General features: G+C 46.0%; 1 protein-coding gene across 4 annotated transcripts in view; it reads left to right on the forward strand.

Moving 5' to 3' along the window:
• Nucleotides 1–3733: 3733 nt before the first annotated feature.
• Nucleotides 3734–7896, forward strand: part of satb1b (SATB homeobox 1b) — a 68070-nt gene continuing 63907 nt past the window's right edge. The window contains exon 1 of one of the 4 annotated variants that reach the window (XM_030370292.1): nucleotides 3734–4076. The gene's annotated coding sequence lies outside the window, so the exon portion shown is untranslated. The remainder of the gene's footprint in view (nucleotides 4077–7896) is intronic. The other 3 variants (XM_030370291.1, XM_030370289.1, XM_030370293.1) reach the window with 3 other exon arrangements.

The raw sequence follows: 7896 nt of genomic DNA on the forward strand, positions 1-7896 counted from the left end.
AGAGAGGAACACAGGCGAGAGAGAGAGGAAGAGAGATAAAGGGAGTAAGAAGGTGAGAGAGGGATGGAGGGAGATAGGAACAGAGGGGAGAGAGGGAGGAAAAGAGCGAGGGAGGAATTTAGGAAGAAATAGAGGGGGGGAGGAAAGGGAGGGGGAGAGGGAAATTAAGGTGGTTGAGGAAAGGCAAAGCATCTCCCACACCCCTTGTGGGGCCTTGATGTTCAGCAAACAGTGTTGGAAGGCATCAGCCTTCGATGGAACGTCCATAATGTCCTCAGAGGAGTGTCTGGCACAACACCTCGGTTCACGCCAATTAGTGTCTAATTGGCCTGATGACATCACAGGTCAGGCTCCCGTCCTTGTTATCTACAGCCATGTGCTGTCTGGGGTCAAAAGTTTAATACGGTAACCAGAGAATTGTGTGTGTGTGTGTGTGTGTGTGTGTGTGTGTGTGTGTGTGTGTGTGTGTGTGTGTGTGTGTGTGTGTGTGTGTGTGTGTGTGTGTGTGTGTGTGTGTGTGTGTGTGCGCGCATGTGTGTGTGTGCGGGAGAGAGGGGAGCAAGGGGTTGAGTGTGGGTGTTTGTGTGTGTGACATGAGGGCCAGTAAGTGACTGTTTCGAACTGAGTCGATGTGTTAAACGGGGTTCAACTTTTTATAACATCCCTTAATACAACTTTATTATGGGATTAATGTTTAAACCAAATGTAAAAAAATCCCACGTCTCCCTTTTGTGGATTAAAAAGGGATGAAGAGATCGCTGTAGCGGCATGTTTTTCCAGGGAGGGCAGGGCAGACAGACTGTCATGTGTCGAGGAATAAATAAAGATCCTGGGTTTATCCCAGATAAGTCTCGGAGACAAGTGTTCGTCTCCTCAGGAATCCTTGTTAATCTTTAAAGGGGGAGCGATCGCAAATGAGTGACTGGAGAAAGTGGTGAAGGCTAACCGCGGAATAAAAAAATTAAAAAGGGCAAGCATTCCTCGTTTCGACGAGACGTCTGTCTTCTGGCTCTTGGGCAATCTTTCCGAGACAAATTACTTTCAGCGCTCAATAGTCTGTAATTAAAATACACGTGATGGGGAGAGAGGCCCGTCTCTCTATTTAGTTGCGGGTTGAAAAGATTAATTCTGGGGTGTAGAACCCTTGTAATTTTCCAAGTGCTGTTTCCTACTCAAAACAAAAAGTTCAGGTTATTGAAAGGTCTCAGATCTCCGTTGAAGGTGTCCTTTGATATGTTAGGTATTTTTCCGATCTTCTTTCCACATTGGGGTTCAGCTTCGTTGATGAAACAACGCGTTGCATTATGATCTGACTGGAACCGCTGCACTGCGCAAATATGTTTTGCACTTATATTTATTATTAGTTATTAAATCTGTTTAATGGTATGCAGGGTCGAGGTGTGTTTGTTTGCCCATGGAGAGAGTCATGTAAACGGAATCTGCAAGGTCATCGTGGTGATCCGAGGTGCGATATCCCTCCTCCGTCTCACTCCCTCTCCGTCTCCCTCACCTGTCCCTCTTGTGGTCACAGTAACCAACCACAGGCGGAGTCCTGCCTCACCTCACAGAACCCATCTCTCTGCGCTGTGTTAACTGACGATGTATACATTTGAAGAGAGAATATCAATGACCCAAGGGGAACAGACGTTAGTTTAAGGTGAGCACCCCCCCCTTCCCCCCATTACAAGAATTGGTCTATTTCAGTGAAATCACCCCCGCGGTGAAAGGTCTTAATCAGGAGGCATATAGAGAAAGTGAATTTGTAATATAGTTTTGTTTCTCTTTTGCAATGGAAAATCTCAACGATTCATAATGAAACCCGATCGTCGCCAACGCTGTAAGAGAAACCCTAAAACCACAACTAATAGGCCTAAAAAAGACATTTCTCATAATTAATGCCACAAGTCGGTTTACAGTAAATACTCGTTCTTGTTCTCGTTGATTATTAAATACAGAGTAGACTCAGTCGGTCATGGTGTGGACCACTCTTTATTTGGTTAATTATAATCATGAATTTAACACTGTTTTAGGTGATATAATCGCGTGTTTGGACTATATATAGGCCGAGGTAAAAGGCTGTAAGCCTCCCGCCTGAATGAGCTGATCATGTTTGATCTCCTCCTCGGCGGATGCACGGTAACGTTTGCGCGCGTTCGACGCGCACACGCACACGCATAGAATCACACACACACACACACACACACGCGCACGCACGCACGCACGCACGCACGCACGCACACACACACACACACACACACACACACACACACACACACACAACCAGGCACACACGCCCGTGGGCTCTAAAACACCTGCTCTTGCAGTAGCAGTTCGTTTGTGTGCAGATGCAATCTGTCAATCATGTGTAGGAGTTTCATCCGCGTGCACAATGACAAGCGTACAACTAACTACAGAGACAGAGACACACACTCTCACTTTTACGCACACACAAACACACACACACAGAAATAAAATGATGGGAGGGTGAGAGCGAGAAAGAGAGAGAGAGAGAGAGAGAGAGAGAGAGAGAGAGAGAGAGAGAGAGAGAGAGAGAGAGAGAGAGAGAGAGAGAGAGAGAGAGAGAGACATTTAGAGCCACAATTAACCGTACACACTTAACGAAAAATTCACAAGCGAAGACAAACATAGCGATATAGAAAAATGCAAGGCGTCCATCTATTTGATTTATTTCATGAAAAAAAAGTGTGGGCCTGCAACTTTATTTTTAATATAATTATTTGCAAACGATTGTCTTAATATGCCTCAATGTTGACAACATCCACTTGATGCTTTCAATTTTTATATATTTAAATAAGCTTGACGGATTATTTGAAATGACACGTGTAAATCATTAGGCCTTGTCTTTGCTTATCCTTGTGGTCAGTGTCTGCAGTGCCCGAATTGCAATGCATTCAGCTAAATTAATGAGATTTCAGTTGTGGGTGTATTTGATTTCATATGATATTTATAGTTGGATATGGATTGGCGTATATAGTTTTTTTAAAACCGCAAATGATCTCACAGTAAACATAATTTATTGCAAATAAAGCCTCAGCTTGAAATTCAGAAGCAATTAACCCTCTAAATTATATTTAGTCATTAAGGCATTGCCGATCCATTATTAGTTCTGTTTTTACAGAAAAAAACGAAACAATGAAAGCACGTGTGGGTTTGATCCACTTCCAATCAATTTGAACAGTCTTTGTCTCTCTAAACTTTGTAACAGTGCACTTTCCAGCGAGTTAAACCACCTGGTTCACGGAGCGACCCTTCGGTATCAGAAGGAGACGTAGTCGCACTCACAACCTCGAGAACGGGCCTCTGCCTAGCCGCGCTGGCTGCGGTTCTGCTCGTCTCCTTAGGTGTGAACCTACACGTCCTTGGCAGCGAGCCATCAGCCATTATTAAAACCAGGGGGGTTTTCTCCATACGTGGCGCAACAACCACATCTTGTAGCGCACAACCTTATTTTTTTTCACCAGACTCTCTCTCCCTCTGTCTCTCTGTGTATTTATTGCTCCTTGACATGGAAACACGTGGCGTGCAAATATGAATATGCGCAGGAGCGCGAGCCTCTCTGCGGGCGGCGGACTTTGCGCTCTCCTCGCGCTGCCGCTGCTCTCCCCGGAGAGCGTCGTCTTCAAAAAAATAAATAAAAAAAGTGGGGCACGAGACACAAGCTGCGCCACAGCTGGCAAATCATCGATTTGAGCATCAGAAACGGGGAGGGGCGGTTCGTTTACCTGCCAGCCTCCTCTCGAGGAAGCCCTCCTCCTCCTCCTCGCATGCCGCTACTCCACTCTCCCGCCTCTGCCCGCCGCACGCGCTGCTCACAGCTCGCGCTCCATCCTGCGCACCAAGTTGCTTTTTCGCCTTTTTTTTTTACGCAGTAGACTATTAGCCGCGAGTGCGGTGCTTTCTGACCGATATTCCCAGCATCGCTCCGGAGGACCTGATCTCGATCCACACCGAAGCAGTTTGCTTTTTTTTTTGGACCTCTCGTCGTGGAGCAGAGTTTAGGACGTTTCTCAACTTTTGATGGAAAACGCGACGGCGGCCAGCTATTAACTTTACAGGTATGGTGGTGCGCTCATCGGGCTGTTTGTGCTTGCGTCCGCATGTGTGCCAAACCTGGCGCTGTGTGATTGACTCCACACACAGCCATTGTTTTATTCCTATATGTCCACATGACAGGGACGCGGTGTTTACCTTGAAGACCAATCTGATAGACACCGCGTTCATTTTCACAACGACTCAAAAGCCATTTCAACAATTCAAATAACAATTGATACAGATAATCAAATGATTATCAAATGATAAATGAAAATGCGTATACGAATACAAGAAATCAAATACAAATAAAAGGCGGTCTCCTCAACATGGATATCATACTAGATTTGATCTTTACGCTCACACCATTTCACGTCTTAATTCCTACGCGGCGAACAGCCGCTGAGTGTCCGTCTCTCTGCGCTCAGCCCCCTGCCTCATCTCACTGGTGGTGTCTGGCCACTGATATCCGGAACACTTCCGCGGGACGCACGTTTCTGGATAAATAAAAGTTGATTCGGACAGTTCACCACTCTTTTAATATTTACTTTTAATTTGGATCATTCACTCGCAGTTAGAGATTGTGTGTTCTTATTTCCAGATGTGTCGTTCCCTCTGAGGGTTGTTTCGGATAAACCCTCAGGTGTGTCTGCGTCTTATCTTTTTTCTAAATCATGGCCCGTATCATATTTTACGCGCTTGTCTATTGACGCACCTTATTTATGTCTTTATTGGCGTCGTTGTTATACAGGAATTGTCAACTGCGTAATCCAACTCCCCAACTCTCCTCTGAGGGTTTTATTAAGCCATGATGAGGACATCTCGCTCATCCTCTCACGGCTCCGGGTTCATTCGACTTCATGGCAACTTATCCCAGCGCGTTTACTGCCTTATCTCCGCGCTGCTCTAAAGGACTGTGAAGCACAAGTCCAGGGCACAGCCCCCATAGACCCGGGGAACGAGGCACTTGATCAGACTCCCAGCCCGTCTCTGGTTGGCTGCGTGTGGGACAGGAGGCTCAGATGACTGGACCGATACTATTAACATCTCATGTCAATACTGGCGCTCGCTACGCCTGCCTATCTTGTGGTTTCAACCAACTGATAATAATTTCAGAGATAGAAGCAGACCTTCCACTGTGTGTGTGTGTGTGTGTGTGTGTGTGTGTGTGTGTGTGTGTGTGTGTGTGTGTGTGTGTGTGTGTGTGTGTGTGTGTGTGTGTGTGTGTGTGTGCGTGTGTGCTTGTGCGGGTGAGTGTGTTTCGCAAGCCCTGTATGCCTGTTTGCGTGCGCCTGTGTGAAAGAGCGAGATAGCGAAGGACGGAAAAAGCGCGACCATTACTGTGCTCATGTGCGTGGGCATTAGTGTATTGTGGTTTCTTCTGCTCAATGCGTGCGCCTCACAACTTACTTTATTTCCTGCGTTTATTTACAAGGCTACGATCATTAGTTTAATTGTTACGCACCGGACTTTAAATAAATCTAACCATAACATCTTCCTAAAAAAATCGAATAATTATGTGTTGTCTTTGTTACTGCATTATTTATACTATAATAATCAATTAATTATACTCAAGATAATGCAGATAACAACGGGTCTACTTCCCTAATAATAAAATCCAGATTTATTATTATAGGCAAATAATGAATGCATAATTTAATAAGACAAGCTAATATTGTGTAGAACATGACCCCAAAAATTGATGTTTCTATTTTAGCCGTTAACTATTGACATTATTGATACTACTGTTAGATGGTATTTCCCACGTAATGAAGAGTAAATTTCAAGAATCAATGTGAGCTCAGAAATATATAAATAGCCATAGTATTCAGTGTCTTGAAAGTGTGTGTATGTTTGTGCGTGTGTGTGTGTGTGTGTGTGTGTGTGTGTGTGTGTGTGTGTGTGTGTGTGTGTGTGTGTGTGTGTGTGTGTGTGTGTGTGTGTGTGTGTGTGTGTGTGTGTGTGTGTGTAGCATCCTCTGAACCGATCAGCGCCTCAGAATGCTGTGGCTCTTCTGGTCAGTATCTTGAACTGCGCTGCCACTCAGCCCTTCTTCCTGTTGACTTCTGCGAGACACACTTCTCATAAGTTGTCAGAGAACATCACGAGACGTGGTCCTCTGAGAAATCTTGGTGCTGTGGTATATAATAGTTATATACTCACACCTACACACACACACACACACACACACACACACACACACACACACACACACACACACACACACACACACACACACACACACACACACACACACACACACACACACACACACACACACACTCAAACGGCTGGCTTGTTGAGTTGTTTTCCTCAGCTTTTTAACTTGTTTGGCCGGAATGATCAGGTTTCTGATTCAACTCCTGTGTCACATTTGTTCCGAATAGTAACTCCTTTCTTCTTATGAAATATGATCTCGGGCTGCAAACAGCCCCGGCCACTTTGTGAGGTCCTTAAAGAGTCCTTGTGTGCACGCGATAGAGTTAATAACGACATCTTATCGGGGCAAAGAATGTGTGTAATGACGTACTGAGGACCACGCAAAGCCCTTTTGCGTGTCAAACCGTGAATCTAACGACTTGGATTGTCCCAGTGTGTTTAATTACAAAGTGAGGATCAGCGACAGCGCTGGCGTGTGGTAAAACTCTAACAGGGAGAGCGTATGATTTGAATGACAATGGACGGCCCCTGGGGCCAGTCCCATCGTGTCAAGACCTATGTGCGTTTCGTGACAAAGTGGGGACCTCACACCCCTTAACTTGACCTAAAAGTTGCCAGTAGCCAGCCCCAGGTCTGAGCTCTGTTTTAAGGCTGGGAGCGGCTATGCGCGTGCAGACTCCCACGGAGGCCAGACCGTGCTTTACATCTATTACAAACTAGTGCATTTGCACTCTGCTTACTGTGGCTCGGCTTGGGCAGGAAATCAGCAGACTCTCAAATCGCGTGACAAATACCTAATCTCGTTGTCGCTCGATTGTTTTTTTTATTCCCCCTTGCCCTCATTGACACACACTTTCACCCACGCGAGCCCGCAGTACACACCTGCACACGTGCGCACACACACACACACTGGCCTCACTTCTGGATCACACATTGGTTAATTGGCACCTCGTTTGTCAGGTTATGGAGGCATACGGCGAGCGGTCGCGTGGGACCCACAACGTCAGACAGATGGGTTCTCCTTAGTACCGCTTTACCCCCACCCCACGCACCCCCCCCTCTCTTACCCACCTGCCCCCCTTCCAGGTTCGACGGCTCGGCGGGCTTTTAGACAAACACATCGCAAACACTGAGGACGCTGCCGTGGTCCCCGCCCACTGGTCCTAGGCTCCGGGGGTTAAAGTGTCCAACCTACGGCGAAAAGAAAGAGGAGAGGTTTTAGAGCAGAGGCAAGAAAAATAAAAGCGCCACAAACTTTGTCCTTTGACCCTTAGGGACCAATTTTTTTTTTTTTTTGCTGATGCAACTGAAACCTAGCTGTAAAAAAATAGCTTGCAAAACGCTTGCTTGTGTGACTGTAGTCAAGACGTCAGGTCAAATGTGTCAAAAAATATAATAATATATTTATCTCTATGGGAAATGCAGGTAGATAATTGCAGCAGCTTTATTGTCATATGTATTTGTGATTAGTGCTAGATTGGGAATGAAAAGGGGGGGCGGTGGAGGGCTGTGAGTTAAATACCTAAACAAAACACGCATGTCATTAAATGTTAAATCTCGCAGCGCCGAGAGTGAGTGTGTGAGTGTGTTTGTGAATATGTGTGAGTGTGTGTGTGACTGTGTTGGGGGGGGGACAGAGTTAAGCAGCGAACTCCTCCTCGTCGGGGCTGAGACTGATACCCAGGC

The sequence above is a fragment of the Gadus morhua genome, chromosome 11 (assembly GCF_902167405.1).
Source record: "Gadus morhua chromosome 11, gadMor3.0, whole genome shotgun sequence".
Taxonomy (NCBI): Eukaryota; Metazoa; Chordata; class Actinopteri; order Gadiformes; family Gadidae; genus Gadus; species Gadus morhua.